Source organism: Canis lupus, chromosome 8 (genome assembly GCF_011100685.1).
Source record: "Canis lupus familiaris isolate Mischka breed German Shepherd chromosome 8, alternate assembly UU_Cfam_GSD_1.0, whole genome shotgun sequence".
Classification (NCBI taxonomy): Eukaryota; Metazoa; Chordata; class Mammalia; order Carnivora; family Canidae; genus Canis; species Canis lupus.
The window spans coordinates 46,387,171-46,401,356 of record NC_049229.1 but is presented as its reverse complement, the minus strand read 5'-3'; the positions used below and the strand labels follow the sequence as shown (position 1 = coordinate 46,401,356).

The window sequence follows — 14,186 nt, the reverse complement described above, 5'->3', positions numbered from 1 at the left end:
AAACATCCTTAACTGTCCATTGTCAAAGGCCAGACCTATTCTTCTTCCCTCAGTTCCAGAAGTTCCATTTACAGGTACTAACCTGACTTGGGCATAGCCCTTGCACATGTCGGTTTATTTTTTTATTTTTTTTATTTTTATTTTTTTTTTATAGAATAACATCTTTATTTTATTTTTAATTTATTTATGATAGGCACACAGTGAGAGAGAGAGAGGCAGAGACACAGGCAGAGGGAGAAGCAGGCTCCATGCACCGGGAGCCCGATGTGGGATTCGATCCCGGGTCTCCGGGATCGCGCCCTGGGCCAAAGGCAGGCGCCAAACCGCTGCGCCACCCAGGGATCCCCCACATGTCGGTTTAGATGGACATTTCAAATGTTGCCTTGGCCACCAAGAGATGTAGAATATTCTTGATCTATTGCCTTGGCTGTAGTAGGGGTCATAATTTTGGTGTAAGGCTCTCCTGCCTTCAAAACACTGCCCTTGGGGATCCCTGGGTGGCACAGCGGTTTAGCGCCTGCCTTTGGCCCAGGGCGCGATCCTGGAGACCCGGGATCGAATCCCACGTCGGGCTCCCAGTGCATGGAGCCTGCTTCTCCCTCTGCCTATGTCTCTGCCTCTCTCTCTCTCTCTCTCTCTCTCTGACTATCATAAATAAATAAAAATTAAACAAACAAACAAAAAACACTGCCCTTGAGCCTCCATGCTTTTCACTTAGCAAGCATGATCTGGGTGCACTTGTCAAAAACTCAAAATGGGGTGGCATGTTGGAGTTTAGAGCTTGCTTCATGATGTGGCTTCCTCTAAATCAGGCAAAGACTAATTGCAGATACCATTTATTTTTTATTTTGTTCACAGGATTTGGGGGTAGATGTTCATAGAGTGAGCAATGCAATGTAGTTAAAGGAATCAGACCTTTAAAAATATCCAGACTCTAGGATCTGAGGGTGACTCCTGTGCACTTTGGTCAATCAACTTAGTCAACAGATGTCCATCAGCCATTCCTCAAATGTTTGAAATCATTAACATACTTTGGCCAAGACCTTTCTTGGGATTAGCGTTGGTTTTGCCTAACCCCACGCTCCTTTCTTCATGTAACATTGCCTTCTGTATTAGTGTGCTGTGCTCAGGCTGCCATAACAAAATACCACAGACTGGGGGGCTTAAAGGACAGAAATTAATTTTCCTGCTCCTCTGGAGGCTGCAAATCCCAGACCAATGTGTCATCGGGGTTCTCTTAGAGACTTCTGTCCTTGACTTACAGTCTTCCGTTCTCTCACTGCCTCTTTACCTGGTGGTCTCTCTGTGTTCACTTACCCCTGTTCTCTCTATGTGTCCAAATTTCCTCTTATAAGGCTACCAGTCAGATTGAATTAGGGCCCGCTATACCTTAATCACCTCTTGAAAGGCCCTGTCCCCCAAGAGTCACATTCTGAGGCACTGGGGGCTGAGGTTTCAACATACACATTTTGGGAGGGAACCCAATTCAGCCCCTACACCTTCTTTAGTTCTTACTCACTTGAGGGGTTCAAACCTTTTGTGTGACAGACCCTCATTTTCTTACCTGCTATTGTCATCCAGACAGAACCTGAGAAGCAGGGCAGGAGTGTCTGACAGAGTTGCCCACCTCCCCTTGCCAGCTTCTTTCTGAGTCATGCTGAACTCTCTCTCTCTCCTCCTTGGGGAGAGGCTCCCTTGGTTCAGTCTTTCAGAAAGGAAAATGTGTGTGTGTGTGTGTGGGGGGGGGGGGGGGGCAGCCAGCATTTACACCTCCCTGTTTCTTCTCTTATCCTTTCTCTGATCTGAGTGGCCTAGGCATACCTATTGTCTCTCCCGGCAAGGAGGCCGAGAAAGATCTCTTTTGATTGGGGTTGCTATCTGGAAAGTATTTATTAGCCCCGGTTGCTCTCTCTGAAGTATTTGTTAACTTGGTATTATTATCCCACTCCCCCCAGTGCTGGCTTATCTTCTTTACATCTCTTCTCAAATGTCAAGCCACTGGGTCCCCGCCTTGCGGTGCTTTACTCATGCAATAGGGTTTGGAATGCTTCTCTTTTGTCTGCGTCTCTTTTGTGTGTGTGCCCAGTGATGGCAACAACAGAGGTAAGTTCCTCCTGGTCCCTAGGTACACTGCAGTCCCGAAGAGGATCAAGGAAATCTCTTCCTTAGGCATCCCCACTGGCTCCCCTGTGCCCACACCTGCTGGCTGTTGACATCCAGGGTGGGCACTGGTGTATTTCTTTCTGTCCACCAGGATCTCCTCATGTGCTCTCGGGAGCCAGTGTTTTCTGTCTCCTGATATCTTCACCTTGAAGCCAGATGGCCCTGCTTAACCTGGAAGTGGTGTCTCTCCTCCTCCTCGATGGAGATGTGTCCTCGGCCTGGCTGCATGTTCTCTACCCTTCCCCTCTCACCTACTGATGATAAACTGAGTTCTTCAAAAAAGCTCATCAGATGACCCATGACAAACTGAGTTCTTCAAAAAAGCTCATCGGATGACCCAAGGGTTTTAAGCTGCATAGAAAAGAATAGATGTCCCTGGGTTCATCTGGGGCCTCCTTACATGAGGAAAGTTCCAGAACTTTCACAAACACCTTTTAATAACATCTGCTCACAATGCCTCTGAGAACTCTGGGATTAACTCCAATTTTGCTAGCAAGGAGAGTGTGGCAGGAAGGCCCCCCGATCCACAGAAGCCATCCCTTCCCTCTTCCCCAGTTTCTCTGAACAAATCTAAGAGACAGCAGCTCTTCCCAGGTTCTCTGCACCACGCATGCCACCAATCTGTTTGCTGCTCCGAATGTCTGCTCTGTTCCCTCCCACATTCCCCTGGTGAACAGCCCCCCAACCATTTTCTCGTGAGCGCTAATTGCCAGCATCATTAATACCCAGTCATTAGCTGCTCCCACTGTTTGGGGTGGGGGTGGGCTCCCATCCATCCTGCCCCTAAATGCCACTGGGGCTGTGTGGTGAATTGAATGCGACAGCTCTGCAGCATCTAAGGTCCCAGCTTTGTGATCCTTCCTTGGCAAGGCTTTTGGGCATAAGGGCAGGGTTGGGGGGGGTAGGGGGGACAGGGGGAGGAGGGAGGCAGGAGAGCTGAATCCAAGAGGCTAATCTGCAGTCCCTCTAGGAAAAGTTCTGGACGCCAGCGAAGTGGGAATGCTGACTTCTCCCTCTTTAGCAGAGCTGCAGGGTGGCCCAGCTGCTTGTGAGCCCATGCAGGCCGGTGGGAAAAACAGCTCTACAGACTCAGGAGTTTTCTGTGGCGTGGGCATCTGCGCTTGCCTGCACCACCTGCAGCAGTAGAGACCTTTTGACTTTGGTCCGCCTGCTGTCCCTTGCCACACCCCCTGCCTGCGTCTCCAGCCAAGCGGCTGCTCACACCGGTGCCTGCCGCTGCTATGGGGCACAGCGGAGTGCTGGAGCCAGCACTGACCTCCCCTCGCCCCCAGCCCTGGCCGCCAGCTCAGCAATCGACTGCCCCTGCAGCCCATGTTTTCTCGCCTTTGTTCCTTTCCTAGCCGCTCATTTTCTCCTGAGTATACACTTCTTGTCTCTTCTGCAGATTTGTCCCCTTTCCTTCATGCCCTTGCCTCTCCGCCTCAACGCCTCAACGGTAGGCAGCCCTGGGATGCTTGGAGCTTGACCACTCACCTTGGGAGATGGTACTTTCCTGATGGGGTCTTCCCCACCTAAGCCGCCACCCTTCCCCTCTCTGTATGAGGCTGGATTTTTCCTCCTTCTTGCATTTTTCTGACTACCTCTGTCTGCTTTCTACAAATGAAATCATCACGTATATGTACGTGTGTGTGTGCATGTGTGCGCGTGTACATGCAGGTGCACACACACATAGACCACATGTATATGAATAAAAGGAAGGAGGACTGGGGCGGGTGAAGCCTCTGCGTGGTGCCACTCAGAAGCATTCTCTCTCTCTCTTTCTCTTTTTGGTAAATATTTATTTCATTTTAAAATATTTTATTTATTTGAGAGAGAGAGAGAGAGCATAAGCACCAGCTGGGGGAGGGACAGAGGGAGAAGGAGAAGCAGACTCCCGCTGAGCAGGGAGCCTGATATGGGGCTTGATCCCAGGACCCCAAGGTCATGACCTGAGCCAAAGGCAGATGCTTATTTATTTATTTAGAGAGACCCCTATTCATTTATTTTAGATAGACAGAGAATATATTGAGACAGAGCCGGAAGAGGGGTGGAGGGTGAGGGAGAAGGAGGGGGAATCTTAAGGAGACTCCCCACTAAGCATGAAGCCCAACATGGGGTTCAATCCCATGACCCTGAGATCATGAACTGAGCCAAAATCAAGAGTCAGATACTTAACTGACTGAGCCCCCCAGGCACTCCACTCAGAAGCATTCTCTCGTGACTCCTGAAATGCCACCTTGGTAAACCATCCCAGTGGGGCCAGGATAGCAGAGAGAATTGGATTAACATTTGAAACCCTTTGACCCATGCCCATAATGTCAAAACTCTTCTTGAATTTCCTTTTATCTTCTATGCACAGTGGGAATCTACCAAAGATGATATTTTCAAGGTACTTTTATGAGATCCTGGACATGAATGGAAAAGCTGTGTAAATAGATTCAGTCTAATACATTCATCTGTCCATCCATCCATCTATCCATCCATCCATTGGTTTAGTATCTTGTGCCAAATGTTGCCTCAATCCCTGTCCCTGAGGAGCTCACAGGCTTGAAAGAGAGTGTGTAATGGAGTATGTCTAGACTAGGAAGGACAAAGAGCTCAAGGGCGCAGTACACTTTCTACCCCTTAGGGTAGTAGTGCTCCTGGTGTAGCAAAAGAATCACCTGAGAACTTGCTGGAAATGTAGATTTTTGACTTCACCAGACCTGAAACAGAGACTCTGAGGGCGGGGATGGCAATCTGTATTTTATAGGGCTTTCTGGTACATGCAAAGGCTTGAGAACCATTGCATTAGGGGATTTCCAAAGGCCTCACTGAGGAGGTGACATTCAAGTTAGCTCTGGAAGAATGAAGAGGAATTTCCCAGGAGGGAGAGGGCTTCCCAGGTAGAGGCAAAAGTGAGGAGGTAGAAATAGCACAATGCCCCAGACAAGTGATAGTGGTTGGGTCTGACAGTAGCACCGGAAGAATGTTGGGAAAGTGAGTGGGAGCCACTGTTGGAAGCACCTTCTATGCCAGGTCATGTAGCTGGCATCCTGTATGAAGAGGAGAGCCACAGTAGCTATTACTAGAAGGCAAGGACAGATGATTTATAGAGAAATTTATTTGACAAAATATTAATTGTTATATGGTATATCTCTTTTACCTAATAGCATAAATGAGTATAAAATGTTCTCTGTAACACACTTAAAGCTCCTAAGAGGGAAGTGCTTTTTTAAAATATGGATCTATAAAATTTATTTCAAGTCTGTTTCTCAGGTATATGGAATGGAAGTTGGGTTGTCCTAGGTCCTGGGAGGTGTCAGTCTTCTGCATAGTGACAGTGTGCCTGGCACATAGCTGGGCTTTCAGTATCTGCCGAGAGAAGAAAAGACCCCACCCTAGTGTGCCTTTGGAGGGCATGTTGTACTCTGCAGAACTGGAAGAGGAGAGCTGAGTTGATTAAGGGTAATGTCGGCTGATTAGATAATCTGAAAATTAGTCTGATAATGTGCAAATTACCTAAAAGAAGCATATGATGTCATTGCTACACTGATGGGAAAGATCTAACAGACGTTCCTCTCCTGACATTCTTGTCCTCTAGCATATGGCCCGGGGGCAATGAGGAGAGCTTTAAGAGAAAGAGTGAAAATTGCCTTTGACACAAGCTTAAGGATTTCGGATCACTCTGAAGGTGTCTGAAAAACCATAAAGCGCACACAATCCACCACTTACCAACCTTGACGCAGGAAATTCAGGCTTTGTTCCAGGGGGGGAGAGAGGAAAATTCAGATACAGTGCTCTGTCCAGAAAAGTGAGCTGCTACTCACCTCCTGAAGAGCAGATTTGGAAGCTCACAACAGGTGTTCTTCAGGTGAATTATTATTTAACTAAACAGTTTGCAAAGCAAGGGAAGAGAAACGTGAGGGGTTGCCCTGGCCTTGAGGATATACTTGGAGTTAATTTTTCAGACCTTTCAGCTGGGAGAATGGCAATGGAATTGGCCAGGCTAGAGTGTGAGTCATGACCCTGCCACTCAGCCATCTTGTGTCTGTGTGAATGTGGGTCAGTTACTCACACTTCTTTGCTCCTTTGTTGCCTCATCTGTAAGATGGAGAGAATAACTGTATTGACCTCATGGGGTTGTTGTGAGTCTTCAGCGAGATGATGTGGGTGTTTGGCACCATGCCTGCACATTGCGAATGTGGATATCCCATCTCTGTGCCATTCGGACCAACAGAGCATGTCTATGACCACAGATGGTTAATCTGAGTCAGGGCCCGTCTGTGGCTGTGTGATACCAGGAAGCTAACTGCCTGTGGGGGTCTCATTGGCATCAGGCATAGCTATCAGAGCCCAGCCTGGCCCTGGCACATCCTTTGCTAAACCTTAGATGTAGGACAGCAATCCTTCTGTACAATCTAAACATGAGTATTTATTGAGCATTTATTGTGCATGTGCTCACTTGTGGGACTAAGTATAATTGGGCCTCTAAAAAAGTCTAACATGTGGTCTTAGCCCTAGGACAGTTTTGGGTTTAATTGGGGAAATAAGATGGGTGCAGGAAACCCAGCAGGAGGAAGCTGTGGAGTAGAGTCGAAGCAGTATAGCTTCGCTGTATTTGCCGTCCTATTTCCCCAGGACGGGGCATCCACCCACCACTCGCCTTTCTGGGAGCCCCCTTTATTTCTCTCACATTTTGGGCCTAATTATCTAGAATGTTCTGGATTGAAGTATTGCATATCCTGAGTAATGACAATGATAGTAATACCTACTGACATTCCTTGAATGTGTCAGACACTGCGCTAGGCATGCCACATTTTTCACTTTCATTCCTTGTAGCAGTCCTGTGAGTAAGGTAGGTGCTGTGTCCCCTGGAAGACACCAAGGTACATAGACTCCAACTTATGTGCTCGTGGACATGGAACGTGAATGTGAATTCTCCTGTCATGTGTCCCTTCTTGGGAAACTTCTTTAGGCCTCTGATTTTTTCTCCCTGCCTTTATCAGAAATAAAATTATTTTATAAAGGAGGAGAAAGAGGGGGAAGAAATGCCAGAAAGCCTACTAGGTGCCAGGTACTTCACATGCATCGTCTCATGTAAGGTTTATAGCCCACACGGCGTGTGCTGTGACTCTCATTTTGCAAGGGAGGAGACTGAGGTTCAGAAAGTTTGCATCACTAACCCAAGTCACATGGTTACCAAGATTGGGAAGCTGACATGTGAATGTGCTTAAATTGGACACCATTCAATTAAGTCAGGACATTGGAACCTCAAGTGATGGATTCTAATCTCAAAGATGGGATCTTTTACTTGTAGTCCAATTGTGAAGTGCATCATAGCACACAGAGGCTTTTTGAAAGAAATGAACGTATTCATGGGCACTTATCTGGGACTGCCTAATAAAATACCATAGACCAGGTGGCTTAAACCATAGGGATTTATTTCTCACAGTCTTGGAGACTGGAAGTCCAATATAAAAGTGCTGATGTGTAGGTGTTTGGTGGGGATTCTCCTCTTGGGGTGGAGGTGGCCATCTTCTTTCTGTGTCCTCGCAGGGCTTTTCCTTGATATATCATGGTAGAGAGAAGCAAACTCTCTAGTGTCTCTTCTTCTTCTTTTAAAGATTTTAATTATTTATTCATGAGAGACACAGAGAGAGAGGCAGAGACCTAGAGAGAGGGAGAAGCAGACTCCCTATGGGGAGCCTGATGTGGGACTTGATCCCAGGACCCCAGCATCATGGCCTGAGCCAAAGGCAGACACTTAACGACTGAGCCACCCAGGCATCCCTAGTGTCTCTTCTTATAAGGACCCTAATCCCGCCATCCTCATGACCTCATCTAAACCTAACCACCTCCAAATACCATCACATTGAGGGATAGGGTTTCAAATGTGTTTTTGGGGAGACACAATCCAGTCCATAGGAGGCACATCTAATCTTCAAAGCGAACTTTAGCTTTTTGTGGTGTTATGTGAACACCCCCATTACAAATATGGCCTGAGATTTTAATTCGTCAATGAGTCTTACTCTAGAAAAAAAGTCACACATCACTTAGTTCAATAATTTTCCTATATCTTTCTCTCATTTGTGTCTCGCTGTCTTTCCTATCCTAGCTCTTATATATATCTCTTTCTGACCTTGTTCTTGAAAAGCAATAATGCTGTGCCTAAAGTGAAAATCCTAGGATTCATCCTTGCCTTTATTTTCCTTCACCACCTGTTATCAGCTTCTCCTCCAAAATGTATTCCAAATCTGTTTTCCTTTCTTCATCTCCTGGCCTCCACCAGCATCTGCTTGGGTCACTGCAACTTCATTATTTGGTCTGTCAGCCTGTTTTTACTCTGTGGAGTAGCCAAAGGGGTCTTTTTATTTATTTTTATTAAAAACAATTTTTTTTTAAAGTAGGCTCCACACCCAGTGCAGAGCCCAATGCAGGGCTTGAACTCACAACCGTGAGATCAAGAACTGTGGAGATCAAGAGTTGGATGCTTACCCAACTGAGCCCCCCAGACCCCCCAGGTATTTTTAAAGTATAAAAGATTATACCATATTCCACTCTCAAAACTTATATCACACTTGAATATGATCCAAACTTCTCACCTTGAGGGCCTGCATTTTTCTCCTCAAAGTGTGATCAGCAGTTTCAACATCAGCTGGGACTCCAGTGACCCACTCATCCAGGTTTGCCCAGGACATTGCCAGTTGTAGACTGAAAGTCCTGTGCCCTGGGAACCCCTCAGCGCCAGGCAAACCTAGACGGTTGGCTACCCAGTGGGGGAGCTTGTAAGAAATGTGGAATCTTCAGCTCTAAGCCAGACCTACGAATCCTACTCTGAATTTTAGTGAGATGCCTAAATGGTTTCTTTGTGCAGCACTTGAATTTGAGAAGCCCTGAACTCCAGGGCCTGCTCTCTATTCTGACTTGACTTCCCTCAGGTATGTGGTTTCTGTGCCCACGGTGGGTCAGAAGCAGGTAGGCCTGGGCTACACTGCCTAGGTTTAGAGCCCATGTAGCTGCTTACTAACATACGACGTTAGACAAACTATCTAGCTGCCTTGTGTCACGAGTATCACCTACGTAAAATCAGAACATCTGCGCATCTATCTCATAGGGTTATGTGAAGATGAAGTAAGTCCATTCATTAACGGAAAATGTGTGTGATGCACATGTGGCATGAGAGCAGTGATTCTCAAGCTTGAGCGCGTTAGAATCACCTGTTTCTCAAAACAGAGACTGCTGGATCCTACCGCAGGATTTTGGATTCAGTACGTCTGGTGTGAGGGGCCTAGAATTTGCATTTTTAACAAGTTCCCAGGTGAACCACTGCCTTAGAGAAATCCACCTTTTGGAGACCGATGTTAATTTTTTTTCTTTTTTTCTTTTGGATTCACCAAATTGGATAACTGGCTAGGAACCAGGTTGCACTGTTAAATCCAGGGGATAGACTTGGTTTTCACTCTTTTCTAAGGCTCGGTCCTACCATGGCAAACATGTCTGTGGCTCCCAGCACCTGCTTCCTGGCTTGCTTTCTGGGTATGTCCCCTGTCTGGGCTCTCATCCCTGGGCTGGGCTGACTCTTCCGCTCTGTGATCTCTTGACGGTCCTCATCCTTAGGTCAGATACTAGAGGCACATCCTTTGCCTTTTCTTGAGTACTGCTTTTCAGTCTGGGAGACCTGAAAAATGCTGGTCCACGTGGGCTGCTGGGTTGACATAGCTGAGTCCGCTGGAGGTGGTGGCGAGGAGGGGTGGAGAGAGGCAAGGCTGAGCAAGAGACAAAGGGGACTTGCTGAATTCTAATATCCCAATAATAATATCCTGACAACTTAAACGGACGAGGCTTATCCTGCTCTAAAGCACAGAGATGTCCTGCGATTCTCAAAGGGGAATGACACCACTTCATTCAGAGCCCTGTTGACATAGTTACTCTCAGATTAAACGTTTTTCCCTTCAACTGACTCATTTGGTGGCAATAACAAGTTGCCATGCCAGGCCATGAACTGACCCACATGACCTTCCACTGGAAAATTGAAATATCTTCTTGTGCTTTCCCTAATCAGCACTGCCAAGAGTAATCAGCTTTGCTTGGTCTTTCCCTCGCTTTTCCGAAGCATCAGTGACAGACTCGAAGTTGCCAGCCTAAGGCTGGAGCACAAAGGACATTACGGAGGAGTCATGTGACCACCCAGCCCCAGAATCGGGGATGTGGTATCGGAACGCCTGGCAAATCGCTGCTCTTACCAAATACATCCTGACATCAATGCAAGCGGACATGGTTTCTGTTTTTACGGCACATTGTTTAGGAGCAAATATTCTTAGGGTGTGTGTCCAATGGTGTGAATTTTGTACTCCATAAAGATGGAGGAAAAGAAGGTAGATGCAAGGATGGGTGGAGTGGCTGACACCACATTTAAAACAGCTGCTCAAACACAGAGTAAGGCAGCCTGTCTTCTCTCCAGCTGTTGCGAGGCCCCTGGGGAGAGGCCCTCAAATATGGGGTTCAGGGGGCTCTGGGGCCAGCTGAGCCTGGGAGTTCTTAACTCCTCCCATCCTGGTTTTCCAAGAAATGCCTCAGGGAGGGGATCCCAGAGAGCGGCTGACCCATGGGCTTTCTCCAACCACAGGGAGAAAGGGACTCCGATGGGTCCCCACTTACTTCTGTTGCTCCCTCTTTCTGTCCCCGTGATGAACAGGACTGGTGCTGGCCGTGCCTTAGAATGGTGTCTCGGTACCCGGGGGACATTGACATCCATTCAACTCCTAGTCTTTGACTTCCCTTTGCCTGAGTTTTTTCTTTCTTCCAAAAGCCCTTGGGAGGATGGTCCGTCCTCTTGTTAAGTATTTACTGCCAGCGCTGGGTCGGTCACCGGGCTGGGTGCTGGGGATCCCACCAGTAAGGACGCTGCTCCGGCCCTCAGGGGGCTCGGGGCCAACAGGGACAGAGACACGGCCACGCACACAGCACAGGGGGCTGAGTTCCTCTGGGTTTGGAAGACCTCACTTTTCTGATCCTTCCTTCACCCTATTATAATCATTGAATCATAGGCCAGAAGGGACCTTATGATGTCACCTAGCCTATTCTCCAGCCTCTAGCTAGGCATGCGCTCCACCCCGGGGGCCCGGGGAAATCCTCAGAGCAGCACGCTCCTCCTCCGGTGCCTTTGTTGGACCCGCTTCGCTCCCAGCTTTCCTGCAGCATGCTCTGCCCTTTCAGCTCTTTTCTTTCTCACGTTGTCCCGAACAACACGGACTGTGGCCAATTTCGGTCCATCCATAAACTTGAAGACTTATTAAATCAGCCCTTGGCCTTCCTTTCTCCCGGCAGACGGTTCTCAGTGCCTGGAATCACTCTGCATTAGCAGCCCTGCCTCCTTCCTCCTTATCGCACATTCACTTTGTCCCCAGTGCTGGGTGACACGATGGCCCATGAGGGAGAGCGAGTTCTCTGCCTGTTGAGGACTCTGGCAGCCTCATGGGCAAGTGTGTGTGTGTGTTGGGGAGGGGGTCGCTGGTGTCTACTTCCCTGCTGGGCTCCCCAGTCCCCTTGCCTTTCCACATTCAGGGAGGTAAGCATCATTTGTCTTCCTTCTGGAGCGCTGGGGTGGGGCTTGAGTTGCTGTTAGTGGCCAAAAAGAACAGGCCTGAATGGAATCCCAACATTTTTATTCCTTGGATCCGTAGGATTTATTTTTTCATCAGTTCTAGGGAAGCAGTGAAAAAAGGTGTCAGGCCTTGGGAATAATTTATATGAGTAAACACGTAAGGAGTAGGGTGAGCAAGAGCATGAGAATTAAGGCCATTTATCCAGGCTTTGAGGCTCTGTTTGCCCTCTGGTCCGGCCTTCCCCACAGTCTTTATCTTGCTACCTTAACCCTCTCCTTGCTCTGCTCCGCCTGGGCCTGATCTCGGTGCAGCTGCCCCAGTGCCCACCACTGCCCGCCCCTCCCGAGGCCCTCATGGAAGGCTGGGTCCAGGCTAGCAGGATGTGGTGGTGGCCTCCAGCTGAGGCCTGCTCGCTGATTCCCCTGATTCCGCAGGGAAGGCACGTTGGCTTCCACCCTCCCTCCTCTCGCCCAGCCGGTCTCCCGCATGTCCTGCGTGGCCAGCCTGGGGCTGCCTTTCTGCATTCCCTCTTTCCTCTCCCCTTTTCTTCCCTCCGTCCTTCGAAGATGCGCTCTGCACAGCCAAGTGGCACCGGCTAGGATGCTTTACACTTGAGAGATGAAGTAATAACAGGTGGCAAGACCAGAGGCTGCCGGAGCCCAGGATTCCGGTTGCCATGGAAACAGGTCAGCCCTGTGGACGGATGGGAACTGTCAGCCAGTGGAGGGTGGTGGGGGAGCAGTGAGAGGGGTGAGGAGAGGCTCAGCTCCTCCTGGAGGGCTTTTCTCACCGTGCCCCCCACCCCACATCCCAGTTCCCCAAGGGCCACACACCCCAACTCGCGGGCCCTGGAGGAAAGAGCTGCTGGGCTGCGCGGCTGGGCGGCAGGCACAGAGCAGGGCCGCGTGCCTGCGCACACCAGGCCCTGGCAGGCGGTCTGAGCGTCTGCTCAGGATGTGAAGTCATGCTTTTGTGGATGTGCCGTGGGGGAGGCTAAACTTCTGGCATGCTTCCTATTTCCCTAGGACACTTGGGACACAGCTTTGGTCTTGGCAGAACCGGATGAGGGGCTGTTGCTGGTGGCCAGACTGTCCCCGCCACTCCTTCCTTTCATGAGTGGCAAACATATCGCAGCAGAGATCAGCCCTGTGTGGGTGGTAGTTTTACCGAAGATTTGGGGCCTTGTTTGCCATAGACACGTGGCCTGATTGAAGTGTACGCTAATACCTTTCCAGAATGACCGCTCATTCTGAGTGTGGTGGTGGGACTATTTGGGGCTTGGCTTTTCCTTTCTCCTGGTTGGATTTGAATGCTCCCTCCCATCTTCTCTTTATTTATTTAGATCTGTGTGTGTTTCTTCATGAACTTTGTTCTCGATTTCCATTCTGTCCCCCCACTTTGTGCGTTTTAGAGCTATCTCCCCCAGGTAAATTCCTAAACTCTTAAGGCTCACTTTATTTTCTCGGCAGCTTCCTTGTATCTCTTATATGATCTTAGTCCATGAACATTAATCAACAGAAAACCAAATCCATCATTACGGACGCTGCCATCGAGATACCACTCAGATCTTTGCCCTCTTATTGTCTTATTCTATAAAGTGGGACTCAATTTCCCATAAGCAGAAGCAGAATCTCTATTTAAATCCCTCTTGCAAGGTCTGTGTGAGCTTCCTATTTATAGTAAAATCCTTTTTATAATGATCTCATACACGGTACCAGGAAATTGCTCATGGCTGGGTCAGGCCATAGGCCAGTATAGCTGTGGTGTAAGCTTTACTTAAAAAAATTCCTTCCAGAGCCTCTGAATTCTCTGGAGAAGTGTTTTCACAGAGTATGTGGCAATAAACAGGATCACCCAGTATAGATTACTGTGGTAGGGACATTAAATTTAAGTTCAAAGGGAATTTCTGCTTTTATCAGGCCAATCTCAATCATTTTTATCCCTTTGGGCTTCCTAAATGACGTATTGGGTGAATCAAGTTGACTCTAAGGGGATTTATGAAATATTTTGTATGCAAGGTATGGCCAGGAAGTGTTTGTCTCTGGATTTTCCAGGAGGCAGAGAGTCTCTGGGGACATAGACAACCCAGGGGTGAAGCCAGCCCCATAATCTCTTTGGGTTTTAGTTACCTCGTCTTCAAATAATCCCCACTTTACAACGTTTTTTTGTGAGAATCAATGAAACAACATATGTAAAGCATCCAGCGGAAGATCTGTCACAGTTTTATAGTGTAATAAATGTCTGCTGCTTTTTCTTTTCAAGAAACCGTTGAACAAGAGGAAGGCTGAGTGGGTAGGAGCAACCTGGCATCCCCTCCCAGAGACAATGAGTCCTACGCTGCATTATATGAATCTTACGCTTTCTTATATGTTTGTGTACAAATGATGTTTCTCCTACCGTGCAAGGGGTATGCTGTAATTCTTCCAGCAACCCAGG

General features: G+C 48.2%; 1 protein-coding gene across 5 annotated transcripts in view; it reads left to right on the top strand.

Annotated features, from left to right (window-relative positions):
• Positions 1-14,186, top strand: part of DPF3 (double PHD fingers 3) — a 259,890-nt gene that overhangs the window by 176,759 nt on the left and 68,945 nt on the right. The gene's annotated exons all lie outside the window — the stretch shown is intronic.